General features: G+C 43.0%; 1 protein-coding gene across 3 annotated transcripts in view; it reads left to right on the plus strand.

Annotated features, from left to right (window-relative positions):
- The first annotated feature begins 250 nt into the window (after nucleotides 1–250).
- Nucleotides 251–20,905, plus strand: part of LOC106566626 (transmembrane and coiled-coil domains protein 1) — a 109,711-nt gene continuing 89,056 nt past the window's right edge. Inside the window, exons 1-2 of one of the 3 annotated variants that reach the window (XM_014134826.2) lie at nucleotides 251–335; nucleotides 12,308–12,362. The gene's annotated coding sequence lies outside the window, so the exon portion shown is untranslated. Of the gene's footprint in view, nucleotides 336–3,767; nucleotides 3,785–12,307; nucleotides 12,363–20,905 lie in introns of those variants that run through there. The other 2 variants (XM_014134825.2, XM_014134828.2) reach the window with 2 other exon arrangements.

Here is a 20,905-nt window from a genome sequence, read left to right on the forward strand (position 1 = left end):
CTGTAATAATCAAGTTGAATGAAAAGTTGATATTAGATTATGATTACAATCATTACAAATCCTGCACAATATTCTAAAGAATGTATTTGTTTCAATTACCAATATCGCTCGAGTAGCCTATATAAATTATTGAAGCGTGTTTAGACTATATTGAATTGAGGATGTTTTGCAGTGAGCTCCCCTAAACGAACCAAATGGTTTGGTCTGCCCGTGCCCTCTGCTGCTGTACGTCCTATTATTCCGACGTCAGCACGAGAGAGCGCAGAGAGGAGGGGTGGCGTTGCGTTGTGGTTGGACGTGTGTTGACTGGAGCAGTTTTTTTTTTCATCTCACATGTAAGTGCCAATTTGCTGCTAAAGTTATCATCTCTAAATGTGTATAGTGTGACAGTTATTGAATCCGTTATGGTGCAATACTACGGCAATTTTAGACGTAACAGTTGTTTCTTTCGCAAAACCACGTTTCATAAGTCTTGGTTTATAATGACACAATCAAACAGGACTTCAAGCGCTGTCAACCTGTGTCTGTTTCAGTGATGCAGATTGTCACTATTCTAGCTCGCTACGTTATACACTTATATTGTATCAATAGCCTTACGAATGGATTGTATCGTTCAGCCACATGTTGATGTTGTAAATTTGTTACACTTCTAATACTGTAACGTTTCCTTGTCATGTCATCGAAGGAAGTTGCTTGCTTACCATATGAAGGAACCCTATATTTTTATCTCCATCTGTGCTATTTGTTTGGTCAATAGTGTAACTTATACACTGTAATATCTGCTTTAATGTGTTAGTAGCTTAACATATTAAAAACACTGCAAACATCTTTTATTCCTGTGATAATTTGCTGTTTTGCTCTTGTCTCAAACGCATTAAGAAATAAATAAATAAATAAAATACATTCCACAAATTAACTTTTAACAAGGCATACCTGTTCATTTAAATGCTTCAAAATAGCCACCCTTTGCCTTGACGACAGCTTTGCACACTCTTGGCATTCCCTCAACCAGCTTCATGAGGTAGTCACCTGGAATGTGTTTCAATTAACAGGTGTACCTTGTTAAAAGTTAATTTGTGGATTTTTTTTCCTTAATGTTTGAGCCAATCAGTTGTGTTGTGACAAGGTAGAGGTGGTATACAGAAGATAGCCTTTTTACATTTGAGTCATTTAGCAGACGCTCTTCTCCAGAGCGACTTACAGTAGTGAATGCATACATTTCATACCATATTTTTTGAATATATATTTTTTAAATGTTTGTACTGGTCCCCCGTGGGAATCGAACCCACAACCCTGGCGTTGCACACACCAAGCTGGCGTGGCAAACACCATGCTCTACCAACTGAGCCACGGGGAATAGCCCTATTTGGTAAAAGTCCATATTATTGCAAGAACAGCTGAAATAAGCAAAAAGAAATTAGTCTATCATCACTTTAAGACATGAAAGTCCGTCAATCCGGAAAATTTCAAGAATTTAGAAAGTTTCTTCAAGTGCAGTCACAAAAAAAGATCAAGCGCTATGATGAAACTGGCTCTCGTGAGTACCGCCACAGGAAAGGAAGACCCAGAGTTACCTGTGCTGCAGAGGATAAGTTCATTAGAGTTACCAGCCTCAGAAATCGGCAATTAACTGCACCTCAAATTGCAGCCCAAATAAATGCTTCCCAGAGAGAGCGCTTAGTGGGACTGTCATTTGTTTTTCAACTGGATAATCACCCAAAACACACCTCCAGGCTGTGTAAGGGCTATTTGACCTAGAAGGAGAATGATAGATTGCTGCATCAGATGACCTGGCCTCCACAATCACCTGACCTCAACCCAATTGAGATGGTTTGGAAATCTGTTCTTTGGTCTAATGAGTACACAGAGTGAAGGAAAAGCAGCCAACAAGTGCTCAGCATATGTGGAAACTCCTTCAAGACTGTTGGAAAAGAATTCCAGGTGAAGCAGGTTGAGAGAATCCCAAGAGTGTGCAACGCTGTCATCAAGGCAAAGGGTGGTTACTTTGAAGAATCTCAAATATAAAATATATTTTGATTTGTTTAACACTTTTTGGAATACTACATGATTCCATGTGTTATTTCATAGTTTTGATGTCTTCACTATTATTCTACAATGTAGAAAATAGTGCAAATAAAGAAAAACCCTTGAATGAGTAGGTGTGTCAACTTTTGACAGGTACTGTGTATAGAATGACAAAGCTGTAAAACATTATCCTAAATATAAACCATCAACTTAGTGAATACGATTGATGTTTAGAATGAGGGTTTCAGCATGAAATATCCTTTTTACACACTTATATTTATTTTACTATATCAGTACTTATTTTTTGTCAATGTTTTGGCATCAAACTGGTGGCAGTTGTGAAAAATGTCAATAGTTGGAAGAGTTGCAGAGTTAGTTGAAAATAATGCCGTGTGTGATGGGATGTATAGACATTATGGACAGTGTGTGGATAGAATATGTAGTATATCTGAAGAATATGTGGATAGAATAATATATGTACAGCAATAGTTGAATAGGATGGCCTTGACTAGAATACAGTACATACATATGAAATGGGTAAAACAGTATTAGAGTGACCTGGGTTCCATTATTAAAGTGACCAGTTGTCCATGTGTATGTACATAGGGCAGCAGCCTCTAAGGTGTAGGGTTGAGTAACCGGGTGGTAGCGGGTAGTGACGGTGACTAAGTTCAGGGCAGCTTACAGGAGGCCGGCTAGTGATGGCTATCTAACAGTCTGATGGCCCTGAGATGGAAGCTGTTTTTCAGTCTCTGGGTCCCAGCTTTGCATTGACCTCGCCTTCTGCATGATAGCGGGGTGAACAGGCCATGGCTCAGGTGGCTGAGGTCCTTGATGATCTTCTTATTCTTCCTGTGACACCGGGTGCTGTAGGTGTCCTGGAGGGCAGGCAGTGTGCCCGCGGTGATGTGTTGGGCAGACCGCACCATCTCTGGAGAGCCCTGCGGTTGCGGACGGTGCATTTGCCGTACCAGGTGGTGATACAGCCCGACAGGATGCTCTCAATGGTGCATCATCCTTCATAGTATATCTGCGGTTATGTGCATGCCATGGATGGCCCAGAGAGCTACAACACATGACAACTACCAATTGTTGTCCACCATAGTGTATTTTTGTCTGTTAAATAGCTAATGTAATTTCATTTTAGTTGGACACAACCATGAAACAAGTATTTATGTGTGTGAGTGAGTGGGAGACTCTCCAACATGGAATTATTTTGAGGATTAGCAGTTGAATTTCTATTTTTTTCCCCTCCAATGTTTTACAAGAAGACATGGGTGTTAAATTCTCGTTCTACTCTACAAAGAAGTAGGAAAACAAGCATCTATGATTTTAACTGAAGGTTTGTTTGTATTGATCAATTCACTTATTCAACCATTCTGTTTCTGCCTATCCACAAAAACAAACACGCAGAAGCGGCCGGAAATTATAAGTACAGTATCCCGCTATCTGTCTGGTAAGTGGCTGAGAGCATCTCTGCCCCTTCAGGGCGCATCAGACACAGCCATTCATGTCTCACTCCGCTGGTCAGACCACCGCGATGACGCTTGCCAGCCCTCCTCCCTCCCCGACCAGCTCGCTCTCCTCCTCTCTGCTCTGTTCACGTTGTGCCTGCCTGGTCCAGAGCTGCTGTGATTGTGAGCAGGCTGTGAAGCTGCTCTCTCTCTCTGTTTCTGTGATGCTCTGCCTGCTGTGTGGTTGCCCGCGTTAGACTGAGGACCCATGATCTGATCTGACCATGGACTCTGCATCTGTTTATGTGAGTCTGAAACGCCTTCAGAGTGTTGTATTTATTTACCCAGGCTGTCACCTGTCCAAATGAATGGAGCATTTGTAAACAGAGCCTGCCTCCCACACAACATAAGTGCTTGTGTTGTTTAGAAGCATGATAAGAATGTTAACATTGGCATTAATGTATTATGGTATTATTAGACACTGGTAAGTAACTGTGATAGAGGGAGTTATTGTTTGAGTACATACAGGTAGACAGATTGCTGTTGGACTCAAAGCAAATCAAATTGTATTGTTCACATACACATTTAGCAGATGTTATTGCGGGTGCAGTGAAATGCTTGTAAAGAGAACAACTTTCAGTGTTTTGATAGCGATGAATGGATGGGGGAAGAGAAGAAACTGTTTTGACTGGGTTGTTATGAATGGTGGGCAGAGTTAGTGTTTGAGGTGTCACTGTGGAACTCTTGGCTTTGGCTTGTGGTTTCTGGATGCTTATGTGGTTTCATATCTTTAGTTCAGGTAATGAAGGCTGACTGAATTAGATTTATTGTGTGACCATTCTTTTTCTCTTTCAGTTCGAAATATGACCACTAATGTGACAGGATCGTGACAAACAATATGGCGATATAAATCGTTTTCTAACTAACGTAGGCCTATTACTTAATTTTTTAAAAGGTAACTTTTTTCCACATTCTTAATTGATCACTACAATTCACTTGGGTCCAGTTGAATTTCCATGGGCTTGCGTCATTCCCAGAGTGATGTGTCTGTCTTCCCTAGCCAAAGGCCCTGGCCTGGAGCAGCAGTATCTGGTTGAGCTGGAGAGGAAGTGGCCACTGGTCTCTGAGAGGAAGCAGATTCATCTGGGTGGAACAGAACATAACTATGTTTCTCTGTCACACCTTCCCACAGTGCTGTGGTGTGCTGTCTGAAAAGGCCACAGAGCAGCTTGGCACCTCTAATTTTAGTCCCATCAAGGCTGTGAAGGCTGCCGGCAAAACCAGCCATGCTTATGCTCGGTTCGTTTGGTCTATGGTAGATTGGACTAAAGTGGCAGTAGCACCAAATCTTAACGTGTGTGTGTGTGTGTGTGTGTGTGTGAAATCGGAGATTTACATACACTTAGGTTGGAGTCATTAAAACTAGTTTTTCAACCACTCCACAATTTTCTTGTTAACAAACTATAGTTTTGGAAAGTCGGTTAGGACATCTACTTTGTGCATGACACAAGTCATTGTTCCAACAATTGTTTACAGACAGATTATTTCACTTATAATTCACTGTATCACAATTCCAGTGGGTCAGAAGTTTACATACACTAAATTGACTGTGCCTTTAAACAGCTTGGAAAATTCCAGAAAATGATGTCATGGCTTTATAAGCTTCTGATAGGCAAATTGACATAATTTGAGTCAATTGGAGGTGTACCTGTGGATGTATTTCAAGGCCTACCTTCAAACTCAGTGCCTCTTTGCTTGACATCCCAGGAAAATCAAAAGAAATCAGTCAAGACCGCAATTTCCAAATGCCTGAAGGTACCACATTCATCTGTACAAACAATAGTACGCAAGTATAAACACCATGGGACCACACAGCCATCATACCGCTCAGGAAGGAGACGCATTCTGTCTCCTAGAGATGAACGTACTTTGATGCGAAAAGTGCAAATCAATCCCAGAACAACAGCAAAGGACGTTGTGAAGATGCTGGGGGAAACAGGTACAAAAGCATCTATATCCACAGTAAAACGAGTCCTATATCGACATAACCTGAAAGGCCGCTCAGCAAGGAACAAGCCACTGCTCCAAAACTGCCATAAAAAAGACAGACTACGGTTTGCAACTGCACGAGGACAAATATCATACTTTTTGGAGAAATGTTCTCTGGTCTGATGAAACAAAAATAGAACGGTTTGGCCATAATGACCATCGTTATGTTTGGAGGTAAAAGGGGGAGGCTTGCAAGCCGACAAACACCATCCCAACCATGAAGTACGGGGGTGGCAGCATCATGTTGTGGGGGGGCTTTGCTGCAGGAGGGACTGGTGCACTTCACAAACTGGATGGCATCATGAGGAGGAAAATTATGTGGATATATTGATGCAACATCTCAAGACATCAGTCAGTAAGTTAAAGCTTGGTTGCAAATGGGTCTTCCAAATGGACAATGACCCCAAGCATACTCCCAAAGTTGTGGCAAAATGGCCTAAGGACAACAAAGTCAAGGTATTGGAGTGGCCATTACAAAGCCCGGACCTCAATCCCATAGAAAATTTGTGGGCAGAACTGAAAAAGCGTGTGCGAGCAAGGAGGCCTACAAACCTGACTCAGTTACACCAGCTCTGTCAGGAGGAATGGGCCAAAATTCACCCAACTTATTGTGGGAAGCTTGTGGAAGGCTACCTGAAATGTCTGACTCAAGTTAACAATTGTAAAGGTAATGCTACCAAATAGTAATTGAGTGTATGTACACTTCTGACCCACTGGGAGTGTAATGCAAGAAATAAAAGCTGAAATAAATCATTCTCTCTACTATTATTCTCACATTTCACATTCTTAAAGTAAAGTGGTGATCCTAATTGACCTAAGACGGGGACTTTTTACTGGGATTAAATGTCAGGAATTGTGAAAAACGGTGTTTAAATGTATTTGGCTAAGGTGTATGTAAACTTCTGACTTCAACTGTATATATACACACACACACACACACACTACCGTTCAAAAGTTTGGGGTCACTTAGATATTTCCTTGTTTTCTTTTTAAGAAAAGCAAAAATGTTTGTCCATTAAAATAATTTCAAATTGATCAGAAATACAGTGTTCACATTGTTAATGTTGTGAATGACTATTGTAGCTGGAAATAGATGATTTTTAATGGAATATCTACATAGGCGTACAGAGGCCCATTATCAGCAACCATCACTCCTGTGTTCCACTGGCAATTTGTGTTAGCTAATCCACGTTGATCATTTTAAAAGGCTAACTGATCATTAGAAAACCCTTTTGCAATTATGTTAGCACAGCTAAAAACTGTTGTGCTGATTTAAAGAAGCAATTAAACTGTCCGCCTTTATACTAGTTGAGTAGCTGGAGCATCAGCATTTGTGGGTTCGATTACAGGCTCAAAATGGCCAGAAACAAAGACCTTTCTTCCAAAACTCGTCAGTCTTCTTGTTCTTAGAAAAGAACGATGGAGGTCTGCACCCGTGTATTGACTATTGGGGTATCAATCAGATCACTGTGAGGTACAGCTACCCGCTGCCTCTCATCGCCAGTGCGATCGAGTCAATACACTTCACAAAATTGGATCTCAGGAGCGCTTACAACCTGGTGCGTATCCGGGAGGGGGACGAGTGGAAGACAGCATTTAGTACCAGGGCACTATGAGTATCTCGTCATGCCGTATGGGTTGATGAATGCTCCAACAGTCTTCCAGGCCTTTGTTGACAAGATTTTCCGGGACCTGCACAGGCAGGGTGTAGTGGTGTATATCAACGACATTCTGATATATTCCGCTACCCGCGCCGAGCATGTGTCCCTGGTGCGCAGGGTGCTTGGTAGACTGTTGGCGCATTACCTGTACGTCAAGGCTGAGAATGTCTGTTATTCCAACAGTCCGTCTCCTTCCTAGGGTACCGCATTTCCACTTCAGGGGTGGAGATGGAGAGTGACCGCATTTCAGCAGTGCATAATTGGATGACTCCCACCTCGGTAAAGGAAGTGCAGCGGTTTCTAGGGTTTGCCAACTACTACCGGAGGTTTATCTGGGGTTTTGGTCAAGTAGCGGCTCCCATTACCTCACTGCTGAAGGGGGGACCAGTGCGACTGCAGTGGTCAGCTGAGGCGGACAGGGCTTTTGGTCACCTGAAGGCTCTGTTTACTTCGGCTCCCGTGCTGGCTCATCCGGATCCCTCTTTGGCGTTCATAGTGGAGGTGGACGCGTCCGAGGCTGGGATAGGTGCCATGCTCTCTCAGCGCTCGGGCACGCCACCAAAGCTCCGCCCCTGTGCTTGCTTTTCAAAGAAGCTCAGCCCGGTGGAGTGAAACTATGATGTGGGGGACCGGGAGCTGTTGGCTGTTGTCAAGGCTCTGAAGGCGTGGAGACATTGTCTTGAGGGGGCTAAACACCCTTTTCTTATCTGGACTGACCACCGCAATCTGGAGTACATCCGGGCGGTGAGGAGACTGAACCCTTGCCAGGCAAGGTGGGCCATGTTCTTTACCCATTTTGTTTTCACTATCTCCTACCGACCAGAATCCCAGAACGCTAAGGCAGACGCACTGTCCCGGATGTATGACACAGAGGAGTGGTCCATGGATCACACTCCCATACTTCCGGCCTCTTGCCTGGTGGCACCGGTGGTGTGGGAGCTGGACGTGGACATCGAGCGGGCATTACACACAGAGCACACTTCCCCCCCCAGTGTCCAGCTGGGCGTCTGTACTTTCCGTTTGCTGTCCGCGACCGTTTAATCTATTGGGCCCACACGTCCCCCTCCTCTGGTCATCCTGGCATCGGTCGCCTTAGTGGGAAGTACTGGTGGTCCACCTTTGCTAAGGACGTGAGGTCTATGTTTCCTACTGCTCGGTGTGCGCCCAGTGCAAGGCTCCCAGGCACTTGCCCAGAGGGAAGTTACAACTCCTACCCGTTCCACAACGGCTGTGGTCGCACCTGTCGGTGGACTTCCTGACGGATCTTCCTCCCTCACAGGGCAACACCACGATCCTGGTCGTTGTGGATCGGTTTTCTAAGTCCAGCCGTCCCTTTGCCAGGTCTACCTACAGACTGCGGAGGCCCTGTTCACTCACGTCTTCCGCAACTACGGGGTGCCTGAGGACATAGTCTCTGATCGACGTCCAGGGTATGGAGGGCATTCATGGAACATCTGGGGGCCTCGGTCAGCCTCACCTTATGTTTTCACCCCGAGAGTAACGGGCAGGTGGAGAGAGTCAACAGGATGTGGGTAGGTTTCTGCGGTCATATTGCCAGGACCGGCCAGGGGAGTGGGCGGCGTTCATCCCCTGGGCAAAGATGGCCCAAAACTCACTCCACCACTTCTCCACTAACCTCTCCCCCTTCCAGTGCGTACTGGGGTATCAGCCGGTTCTGGCACTTTTGCATCAGAGCTAGATCAAAGCTCCTGCGGTGGACAAATGGTTTAAGCGCTCGGAGGAGACCTGGGACGCTGCTCATGTGCACCTGCAACGTGCCGTGAGGCGGCAGAAGGCGAGCACCGACTGCCACCGCAGTGAGGCCCCGGTGCGAGTCTGGCTCTCGACCCAAAAATAGCCCCACCGCCTGCCCTCCCGCGGTTTGTGGGGCCATTCAAAGTCCTGAGGAAACTGAAAGGGGTATGCTACAGGTTACAGCTTCCCCCAGATTACCGTATTAATCCCTCGTTCCAAGTGTCTCTCGTCAGGCCGGTGGTGGCTGGCCCACTCACGGAGTCTGAGGTGCGGGAGGTTCCTCCGCCCCCTCTGGACATCGAGGGGGCCCCGGCGTATGCTGTTCGAGCCATCCTGGACTCGAGGTGTCGGGCGGGGGTCCTTCAGTACCTCATGGAGTGGGAGGGGTACGGTCCGGAGGAGATGCTGGGTGCCGGTGGAGGACGTCTTGGACCCTTCGTTGCTGTGGGAGTTCCACCGTCTCCACCCGGATCGCCGCGCTCCTCGTCCTCCGGGTCGTCCGCGAGGTTGTTGTCGGCGTGCTGCTGGAGACATGTGTCAAGGGGGGGTACTGTCACAGCTTCCACCGAAGTCGGTCCCTCTCCTTGTTCAGGTGGTGTTCGGCAGTCGACGTCACCGGCTTTCTAGCCATCGCCGATCCACTTTTCATTTTCCATTTGTTTTGTCTTTGTTTTACACACCTGGTTTCAATCCCCCAATTACTTGTTCATTATTTAACCCTCTGTTCCCCATGGTTGTTTGTGTGATTGTTCGTCTTCTATACGGTCCGTTATTGTGGGCTCGGTATATTGTGTTGTATTTGAGGATTCTTGAGTAAATACGTTGATTACTCATATCTGCTGTCCTGCGCCTGACTCTCTACACCAGCTACACACAGGCCCGATTTACAGCTCCAGATACTCAATGAGTCTAAAGAAGGCCAGTTTTATTGCTTCTTTAATTAGTACAACAGTTTTCAGCTGTGCTAACATAATTGCAAAAAGGTTTTCTAATGATCAATTAGCCTTTTTTTAAATGATAAACTTAGATTAGCTAACACAACTCGCCATTGGAACACAGTGAAGGTTGCTGACAAATGGGCCTCTGTACGCCTATGTAGATATTCCATAAAAGATCAGCCGTTTCCAGCTACAATAGTTATTTACAACATTAACAATGTCTACACTGTATTTCTGATCAATTTGAAATTATTTTAATGGACAAAAAATGTGCTTTTCTTAAAAAGAAAACAAGGAAATATCTAAGTGACCCCAAAGTTTTGAACGGTATTGTGTGTGTGTGTGTGTTTTTGTGTGTGTGTGTTTTATTTAGAGATATCTATCTCTATCTCTATCAAGCTTAAGGATAAATCAAGCGTTGATGTCAATGGGAGATTTGGATACCTGTACATCTGAAATTAAGATTTGTCTCATTGTGTCTAGCTCCAGTACCGGTGCTGATCTACAGTCTCTCTGTGAGCAGGCTGGGCTGAGGTGTCGACCTGGGGTGGTGTCTGGTCATGGCAGATGTTCTGGGACTGGACTGAGCGGCTGGCTAGCTGAGGGGTTATTTAAATAGGTGATGATATGGGTTATTTCTGTCTGATTGGCGGCAAGGAGTTTGAGTTGAGAGTTAGACTCACCTGCTGGGGCTTGACATAGAGTAGATGGCTGTTCTGACTAGATGGGGACACAGTTTGCTTTAACCCCACAATCTATCATTCCTAACTGGTCTTTGATACAAAGTCATGCTCCAGCCAATGCCATCTGAACCATGTTCCACATTTTGATTAAATTGTGAAAGATTTAAGGTGATTGTGCTCTAATATACAGTACCAGTCAAAAGTTTGGCACACCTACTCATTCAAGGATTTTTATTTTATTTTTACTATGAAATAACACATGGAATCATGTAGAAAGAAAAAAGTGTTTAACAAATCAAAATATATTTTAGATTATTCAGAGTAGCCACCCTTAGCCTTGACGACAGCTTTGCACACTCTTGGCATTCTCTCCAACAGCTTCATGAGGTAGTTACCTGGAATGCTTTTCCAAGTGTCTTGAAGGAGTTTCCATATATGCTGAGCACTTGTTGGCTGCTTTTCCTTCACTCTGCGGTCCAACTCATCCCAGACCATCTCAATTGGGTTGAGGTCGGGTGATTGTGGTCATCTGATGTAGCACTCCATCACTCTTCTTCTTGGTCAAATAGCCCTTACACAGCCTGGAGGTGTGTTGGGTCATTGTCCTGTTGAAAAACAAATGATAGTCCCTATAAGCACAAACCAGATGGGGTGGCGTATCACTGCAGAATGCTGTGGTAGCCATGCTGGTTAAGTGTACCTTGAATTCTAAATAAATCACAGACAGTGTCACCAGCAAAGCACCCCCACACCATCACCTCCTCCATGCTTCATCATCCATTCATCTACTCTGCGTCTCACAAAGACACAACGGTTGGAAGCAAAAATCTCCAATTTGGATTCATCAGACCAAAGGACAGATTTCCACCGGTCTAATGTCCATTGTTTGTGTTTCTTGGCCCAAGCAAGTATCTTATTATTATTAGTGTCCTTTTAGTAGTGGTTTCTTCTTTTTCAGCAATTTGACCATGAAGGCCTGATTCATGTAGTCTCCTCTGAACAGTTGATGTTTAGATGTGTCTGTTACTTGAACTCTGAAGCATTTATTTGGGCTGCAATCTGAGGTGCAGTTAATTGCCGATTTTTCTGGGGCTGGTAGCTCTAATGAACTTATCCTCTGCAGCAGAGGTAACTCTGGGTCTTCCTTTCCTGTGGCGGTCCTCATGAGAGCCAGTTTAATCATAGCGCTTGTTGGTTTTTGCGACTGCACTTGAAACTACTTTCAAAGTTCTTGACATTTTCCAGATTGACTGACCTTCATGCCTTAAAGTAATGATGGAATATCATTTCTCTTTGCTTATTTGATCTGTTCTTGCCATAATATGCACTTGGTCTTTTACCAAATAGGGCTGTCTTCTGTATACCAACCCTACCTTGTCACAACACAACTGAATGGCTCAAACGCGTTAAGAAGGAAAGAAATTCCACACATTCACTTTTAAAAAGGCACACCTGTTAATTGAAATGCATTCCAGGTCACTACCTCGAAGTTGTTTGAGAGAATGCCAAGAGTGTGCAAAGCAGTCATCAAGGCAAAGGGTGGCTACTTTGAAGAATCTTAAATATAAAACATATTTAGATTTTTTTTGAACACTTTTTTGTTGTTGGTTACTACAGGATTCCATATCTGTTATTTCATAGTTTTGATGTCTTCCTATTATTCTACAATGTAGAAAATAGTACAAATTATGAAAAATGAGTAGGTGTGTCCAAACTTTTGACTGGTACTGTATATATTATAGTAAATGCTGCGGCCCTCGACTGTCAAGGTGTCCTCGAGGTCAAGCACTAAACAGGGTAAGTAATGTCTTTTTAAAGAGTGACTGCTCCTACAAATAAATGAATCCCTTTGAAAGCGGCATATGTGGCATCGATATGAGTCAGACACATTTATACTAATGTCAAAATTGGCTACAAAGTGTAAATAGGATAATTTTGGACATAAAGTCAGTCTCATCTAAAATGGAGTTTGGAACCTCAGTGCGTCACAACGAGTAAATTTAAGCTTGGGTTACAATTATGTCAGCAAATCGCCCCTTCGCCCATGTCGCTTCCCTTCATTGAATGGGGCGCCGTTGTTTCATCGCCACCATCCTTAAAAGCCCTATAAGGATTGACCGTGCAATGCAGTGCTTCCAGCAGGATGAACAGCCAACAACTATGATTTGCATGCCCTGCCGAAGGACCTTATACCATGCGGAATAGATGGTTGGAGTTCATTGGTCCCCAATGGTGGTGAGTATACCGGTAGCTAGACGATAGACTGCTGGTTATGTATCTATATAATCGGATTAGTCACTCTCTTTTTTTTATTTTAACAATCAGTATCACCATCATTGCCAGCATAGCTGATGTTAGGTAGCTAGCTACCAACTAGGTCTAACGTATAATAGTTTATCAAAATTTTAAGCTAAACATTCTGATCTGTTGCATTAGTGAACTCTGTGAAGGGTGGCTACTGATGTACAGTAGGCCTAGTTGTATGAATTTTGGATATATCGTTCCGGAACTGTCCCAGTCTGTTTGAACCGTCCCAGACATATTTTGTTTTCTTCCCCCAAGACAATGGGATGCCCTTTAATTTCTAGCCCTAGCTCCATATCCAGAAAGAATACCCTGTTGGATGATTATTTTGTATTTTTCTCCCTTGCTGTGTTGGCTCTAGTAATGATTGGTAGGACTGGGGGCAGTCAGGATACAATGAATGAGGCTAAAAATAATTATGAGGAAGAAGTATGTAGGTAGCTAGTGCTAGTTAATTAATTTGTTGTTCTCAAATCACTTGTCATGACTGTAGTGGTGTCTGGAAGTGGATTTATACTTTATGACCAAAACTTCCCAAACGGCCTGCTCGGTGAAGGAAAGTTGCCTTGCGTGAGAAATTTGTCAAACAGTGACATACACTCTGAATGACCTACAATTATAAATCCCAGGCCAAACCAAGCTGTACTGTGCAAGTAGGCTAATAGTAGGCTACTATTGAAACATGTAAATGAGGCTGTCAACTTAGTCCAAATGTTTTTCAAAGTCACACTTTTGTAATAGAACATCCAATTTGTTGTTTTTCTAAGTCTATAACAATGCTTAAACCACATCAGAAGACCACTAGTGAGATCTGGGAAAAATGTATGTAATTCATTTTTGTGTAGTTACCCTTTTAAAGTGGAACTGGCACCATTTTAACATGTTGTCAGGGGAATAGGAGCCTACTGTTTCTTCTGCAGCTTGCCTGCCAATGCATGCTTGGCCCAACTCACGTTTTGACAACTGGATTGGAACTTCCCTGCTTGCCCGCCCATTTGATAAATGCCAAAATACATTTGTGACCGACCGTCTCAATTCGGTCCTATGTAGCAAAATTTGAAATTGTTTTTTACATTGGATAAAAGTAAAGACTCGGAGCTAGAAAATTGTATATCATACACTGCAGTTGAGGAACAATGGGAAAGTAATTCTGCTTTGAAAGTTGATAAACTTGTAACACCACTTTTGAGAAAATGGCCCTTGAATGTTTTGGTACACCTACTGGAGAGCTCTTCTTTGTCTACACCCATTCAGCATTGTTCACACCCTCTTAAGTCCCACCCATCTCTTTAAGGATTCACATGTGAGGCCATGTGCTAAACAGTGTGAGTAAGGTACTGTACTAAACAACCAATGCTTTCAAGACTATAAGTGGTGAAAATAGTAGCAAAATTATACTTTATCTAGTCCATGGCCTATATCCTAATTTGTCTTTGGTGCAGGTCATGTTGTTTTTCACATTACCGTCTCTGGTAAACGCACATTATATCAAATAAAATCTAACTATTTGTCACATTCATAGGATACAGACGGTTTAAACGGTTCAATGAAATGATTACTTGCATGTTTGCATCGTAGCATGTCAAAAATAGAAAGTGTCCAGATACATATTTCATAATTATTAGATGACTCTTACCCAGACACACTTGTCTAAATTGATGGGTCATGTGAAATAAATGCTATAACCACCCCCAGCCACATCAAGTGGATTGGTCACTATTGTCTAGACATGTACACATGTTCATGAAATACAATACATGGCCAGAATCACCCCCAGATACACCTGGCTAATTTGATGGGTCATATAAGGATCCGGCCGAAGTGGAGTCTTTTGTTTAGACAATTAACCTAATGGTGCTTTCAAGACAACTGGGAACTTGAAAAAAATGTGAGGTCAAATCATGCCAGTGATCTTCAGCTTGGAAAGTCTGGGCTCTAGAAAGAGGTTCCCAGTTGTCTTGAATGCACTGAAGATGGAAGTCGGAGATTTCCGAGTTCCCAGTTGTTTTGAACGCTGCAATAATCCAAACCCATACGGATTGTCATAGCTAGCCATGCATGAATCTGCAGGTAGCTATAGCTAACCAACTAAGTTCAATGTTAGCTAGCTAGCTAACATTAGGCTATAACTAGCAATGTAAATGGCTTTCTGAGATACAAATAATATATGGCGAGCAATAGCAACTCTTTTGCAGTCTGCGGAAGAATGGATTGTTTACACATACTGTACTGAGCAGCTCATGTTATAGACAGAATTTCGCTACATGGCAGACCAATCCGAACTCATCTCTCAGCATGTCCAGCCCATCCATTATCTCAGCCAATCATGGCTAGGGGCAGGGTCCTGTCTTTTTCCGTGGCTAAACCAACTAGGTTTGTAATATAAGTTTTATTCATATTTACAGATGGCATACAAGTTTGTTATTAAGGCACATAAAACTTCACATGTTCCAGAAGGCATTCCTACCAAAAATAAATGTTAACATTCAAATGCCTCTCCTTTGAAGTAGTGACATGCTACATACGCCTAGTTTCCTGAAACAAGTCACATTTGATTGATGCCAATATACATTTGATTGACAACAAAGGGTCCGGTCATAAATTACCTCCAGTGTGCTCTGGGTCATTCCTAAATTCAGAGTGTTGTCAGATTGTCTGTTCGTGAATTTAGACCCACTGCTCTATTGACGCTGGACACTCTGGCCGAGGAGTAGGGTTGATCTGAGCATTCTTCACAATGGCAGTCAAGCACCCAACCTCCCAACCTAACTGGATAAAGTTGGCTAGCTTGCTAGCTACTTCCAGACACAAATGAGAGAACACCTCACTCTGGCCATTTTACTCGCCCTTGCAGAGCTGGTTAGGCTGTTAACATATTATCTAGAGCATTCGTGACTAACTGTGCTGCTTGTAACAATGTAATTACTTTATTTGCTGACATTTACTGATACAGTTCATATTCAGCGGGTGTTGCATGCTTGTACATTCATCAGGGATTCTGCACTTTGGCATACACAGACCAGAGTGCTCTGAAATCGAAGTAGATAGCCAGAGTGAATTTACGAACACACCCTGGATAACAGTCGTTCAAGTTCAGCATAGCTAGCTAACTAGTAATCATGATATCAGGTAGGCATAGCCACTAAACAGGCTAATTAATGTATTTTAAAGAGTGACTACCCCTAAAAATCAACTAATCCCATTGAAAACGGCCCATGTGGCATCGATATGAGTCAAACATTTATTCTACTGTCAACATTGACTACAAAGTGTAAATAGGATCATTTTGGTCATAACTCCAGTCTCGTCTAAAACGAAGTTTGGAACCTCAGTTCTTCACAATGAGTAAATTAAGGTTGGGTTTGGATTACAATTATGTCAACAAATCATGCCTCCTTTTGTCAAGCTCCACATGCAAAACAGCCCTCCGCCCACTTCGCTTCTCTTCATTGAATAGGACTCCGTTGTTTCATTGCCCCCAACGCGTTCAAAGGATCACGGCCGCTTGAGACTGAAAAGCCCTATACGGATTGACCAACAATGGTTTGTATGCCCTGCCGAAGGACCCTATCACGCAGAATAGGTGGTTGGTGTTCGTTGGATTGCGTATGTGTGCCATTCAGAGGATCAATGGGCAAGACAAAACATTTAAGTGCCTTTGAACGGGGTATGGTAGTGGATGCCAGGTGCACTGGCTTGAGTGTGTCAAGAACTGCAACGCTGCTGGGTTTTTCACACTCAACAGTTTCTTGTGTGTATCAAGAATGGTCCAACACCCAAAGGACATCCAGAAAAACTTCACACACCTGTGGGAAGCATTGTAGTCAACATGGGCCAGCATCCCTATGGAATGCTTTCAACACCTTGTAGAGTTCATGCCTCTATGAATTGAGTCTGTTCTGAGGGCAAAAGCGGAGGCGCAACTCAATATTAGGAAGGTGTTTTGTACACCCAGTGCATATTTGCAAAGTTCTATAAAAAATACCCAGCTTGATAACCTAGTAGGCTAATTCCCCAGCGACGCAGATACAACTAGTTGTGAAGTGCATTAGTAAAAAGCTTTGTTCTGTCTTTAGAATAAAATGCAATTTCTCACTTGGCTATCTATTATATCGTCCTGTCACAAGCCCTCCCGGTCAACACCACCTTACAAGTTGCAGTTGTTCGAGAGATGTCCAGTTTCCTAACTGCCATTTGTAATAGAACAGTGACTGCGTTCACAGATGCATTCGATGCAGAGAGACCAGGCACTCGACATGTATCGAGCCAACACATGGAGACTTGTGAGATGATGTGATGAAATCCAGACTGACAGTTAGGCTTGATACTGATGTCTTTGAATGGAGAGAGACTTGGCACTCGGCATTAAAATGTTACTGAACACAACTTTTACTTGTATTGTGTTTTTTTTATTATGGAATTGAATTGGGAGGGAGAAACCCTGTGTATTCTGCACCAGGATTAGGGAGTTCCTGTTGTATACAAGACACCACACAGGAAGGTATGACCACTCGTGACATGTTTGCCAAGGTAGCCAGCCCCATTACCACCAGAAAAATACAGATAGGCACAATATTTGTATCGGCATTGTTATATTAGCATAACACTGCTCCTATGGTATTATGTAAAGGGTGTTTATTCTATACGGACCTGTTACTAAATTTGAAAGTTATCAAAACTTTCAAGCTAGAAAAAAATGAGGAGCTTGCGATATGTTTCATTTTTTAATGCTATAAATTGTTGGAAACCCCATTTTTAGAAAATCGACAAATTCAGGAATTGCATTCTTCTCATTTTACACTGTAGGCTACTAACCTATTCAAAGCTTCCTCCATCATCTCACCATACTGCCTGTAGTTATTTAACTCAATCTTTAGAAGATTTGTTTGTTGTGATAGAGTGGGAGGAAATGGCTGTGGGAAAGGTTCTGACACACGGGTGTGTCTTGGTGGTGGCAAGGACACACCCAAGAAACACCCACATCAAACCACACTCCAAGCCAACTCGTGTTTGGCTTCTGTCATGGCCACCAGCATTTCTTGAGGAGCAAGCTTAAAAACAAGGTCAAATCAGCCGGTGCAGTTCCCCTTTAATAGGGATAGCCACCTTTTTTTTTCAATTTTCGCCTAAAATGACATACCCAAATCTAACTGCCTGTAGCTCAGGCCCTGAAGAAAGGATATGCATATTCTTGGTACCATTTGAAAGGGAACATGTTGAAGTTTGTGGAAATGTGAATTGAATGTAGGAGAATATAACACAATAGATCTGGTAGAAGAAAATACAAAGAAAAAGCCAACCAGTTTTTTTTCTAACACCATCTTTGAAATGCAACAGAGAGGTCCCAGTTCTAGCCATCATTCTGGTTGTAATTCCGATGGTGTCCACAAGATTGCAGCAGTGTAAGTGCAAAGTTTCAGACTAATAACCTGAAGTATGAGCGATCACCATGACATTTAGTGTGAAGTCACCCAGGTATATTTGGTCGAATCGTGAAGAAGACATTTGCATTCATATTACATTTTTCTGCAAGAATATCATCAAATCTGTATACTTCGACTTTGATTTAGCTTTTCCAGTATTAGTAGCCATATTATAAGTTCAACATTTGCAAAACAACCAGTTTTCATAACTTCATAACTCTGAATATTCTTAAGTTTTGTCCAAAAGGAAAAGGCATGCTGTCGCAAAAGGTTGGCAGCTAAATTCTGCGACATATACAGGGTTTCCGCATACTCCTGTAAAGCCCAACCCATTGGCTATCTAGCTAGCTTTGTTTGACAAAGATACAGTCGATCAAATTAAGACCGGCCGCGTCATTGGCGTGCCATAAAGGCGTCGCTCTCTGACCAAATTTGGTGTCCTATAGGATATACTACACCCCTAATGATATAGTGAAGTCTGGTTACGTTCTAGGATCTCTGAGGAATACAGACGAACGTCATTTGACTGGTTGAAACGTTTTGGGTTAGATTTTCACGATTCCTTTCTTTGCAAATTGAACAAGTGGAAATACAAAATCGATCGTGCATGCTGTATGGACCTTTTTTAGGATTTGAAAAAAGATTTTATCTAACAAAATGACACTTCATGTTATCTCTGGGACCCTTTGGATGGTAAATCAGAGCAAGATTTCAGAATGTAAGTACAGATTTCACCTTCAGAGGTGAATTTATCAAAGCTATTGCGGTGAAAAAAACTTTTGTTGTTAGGAGCTCTCCTCAAACAATAGCATGGCATTTCTTCACAGTAATAGCTACTGTAAATTGGACAGTGCAGTTATATTAACAAGAATTTAAGCTTTCAGCCTCTAAAATCTGCGATCGGGACACAAGGCACTGCATGATTTACAACTGTCCCGTTGACGGAACGCCTATCCCTAAGAAGTTTTAACAGGGTGCAGTGTCAATTCTTTCACCCCCTATTGAATAACGTATGTTCACTGCAGCCTTTACCATTGACCCCTCAGTGTTCCTTAAACAACTCTCAACGCTCCCCCTGGAAACTAGGTTAATTTGCATTGGAGAGAGGTGTGTGTGTGTGTGTGTGTGTGTTGTGTGTGTGTGTGTGTGTGTGCTTAACATCAAAGCTGTTGACCAGCAGTATGTCCTGAGTGTCACAGTGAATGCTGCTCCTGTCCAGTTCTGCTGAGACAACTGTTTTTGATATTAATCTAAGAGGATATGTTTCAACGTTAAAGGGATGTTGTGGAGCTCATGTCACTGTTTAACTAAGAGCTCTATGACATGTTTGGCATACACTCTGCCAGAACAAATACAAACCAACCGTAGATCCTCAAACAGTGACAATGTACTGTCTGCCTGACAACTCTTCAGGGAGACCACATAGCTGTGTCCCAGCCCCCCAGGTATAACTGAAGCTCTGGCATTTCTCCGCTTACTGCACCTCTTTTCTCATACGTTGGTTTGTGTGTGTGCGTGCGTGTGCGATTGTATGTGTGCATGTGTATTCTGGTTCGTCTTGTTCCTGGAAAGTTATAGACTTGGCAGTAAAGGTTCCCTGTAGGTTTCATATATCAGGATAGGGCGTCATACCTGGTGTTATCAGGAGGATACCCGTTACCTACCCATTCACCACCAACCCCCACAATTCACCTACAGTGCCTTCAGAAAGTATACATACCCCTTGACTTATTCCACATTTTGTTCTGTTATATCATTAATTCAAAATGGATTAAATAGATTTCACCCATCTACACACACTACCCCATAATGTCGTCTTGGTAAGCAACTCCAGTGTTTTAGGTTACTGTCCTGCTGAAACGTGAATTTGTCTCCCAGTGTCTGTTGGAAACAGACTGAGCCAGGTTTTCCTCTAGGTTTTGCCTGTGCTTATCTCTATTCCGTTTCTTTTATCCTAAAAAATCCTACAAGCATACCCATAAATATTTGTCAACTGCCGGTGCGCAATGTCTAATTTTAAAGAATTCTTGAGCTATTGCTCGCCTTAGGTAGAGTACCTCATGATAAGCTGTATACCTCATGATAAGCTGTAGACCACACTATCTACCAAGAGTTCTCATCTATATTATTCGTAGCTGTCTACATACCACCACAAACCGATGCTGGTACTAAGACCGCACTCAACGAGCTGTATAAGGCCATAAGCAAACAAGAAAATGCTCATCCAGAAGCGGCGCTCCCAGGGGCCCGGGGACTTTAATTCAGGCAAACTTAAATCTGTTTGACCTCATTTCTACCAGCATGTCACATGTGCAGCCAGAGGAAAATAAATTCTATACCCCCTTTACTCCACACACAGAGACGCATATAAAGCTCTCCCTCGCCCTCCATTTGGCAAATCTGACCATAACTTTATCCTCCTGATTCCTTCTAACAAGCAAAAACTAAAGCAGGAAGTGCCAGTGACTTGCTCAATACGGAAGTGGTCCGATGACACAGATGTTACGCTACAGGACTGTTTCGCTAGCACAGACTGGAATATGTTCCATGATTCATCCAATGGCATTGAGGAGTATATACCACCTCAGTCACCGGCTTCATCAATAAATGCAT

The sequence above is a fragment of the Salmo salar genome, chromosome ssa13 (assembly GCF_905237065.1).
Source record: "Salmo salar chromosome ssa13, Ssal_v3.1, whole genome shotgun sequence".
Taxonomy (NCBI): domain Eukaryota; kingdom Metazoa; phylum Chordata; class Actinopteri; order Salmoniformes; family Salmonidae; genus Salmo; species Salmo salar.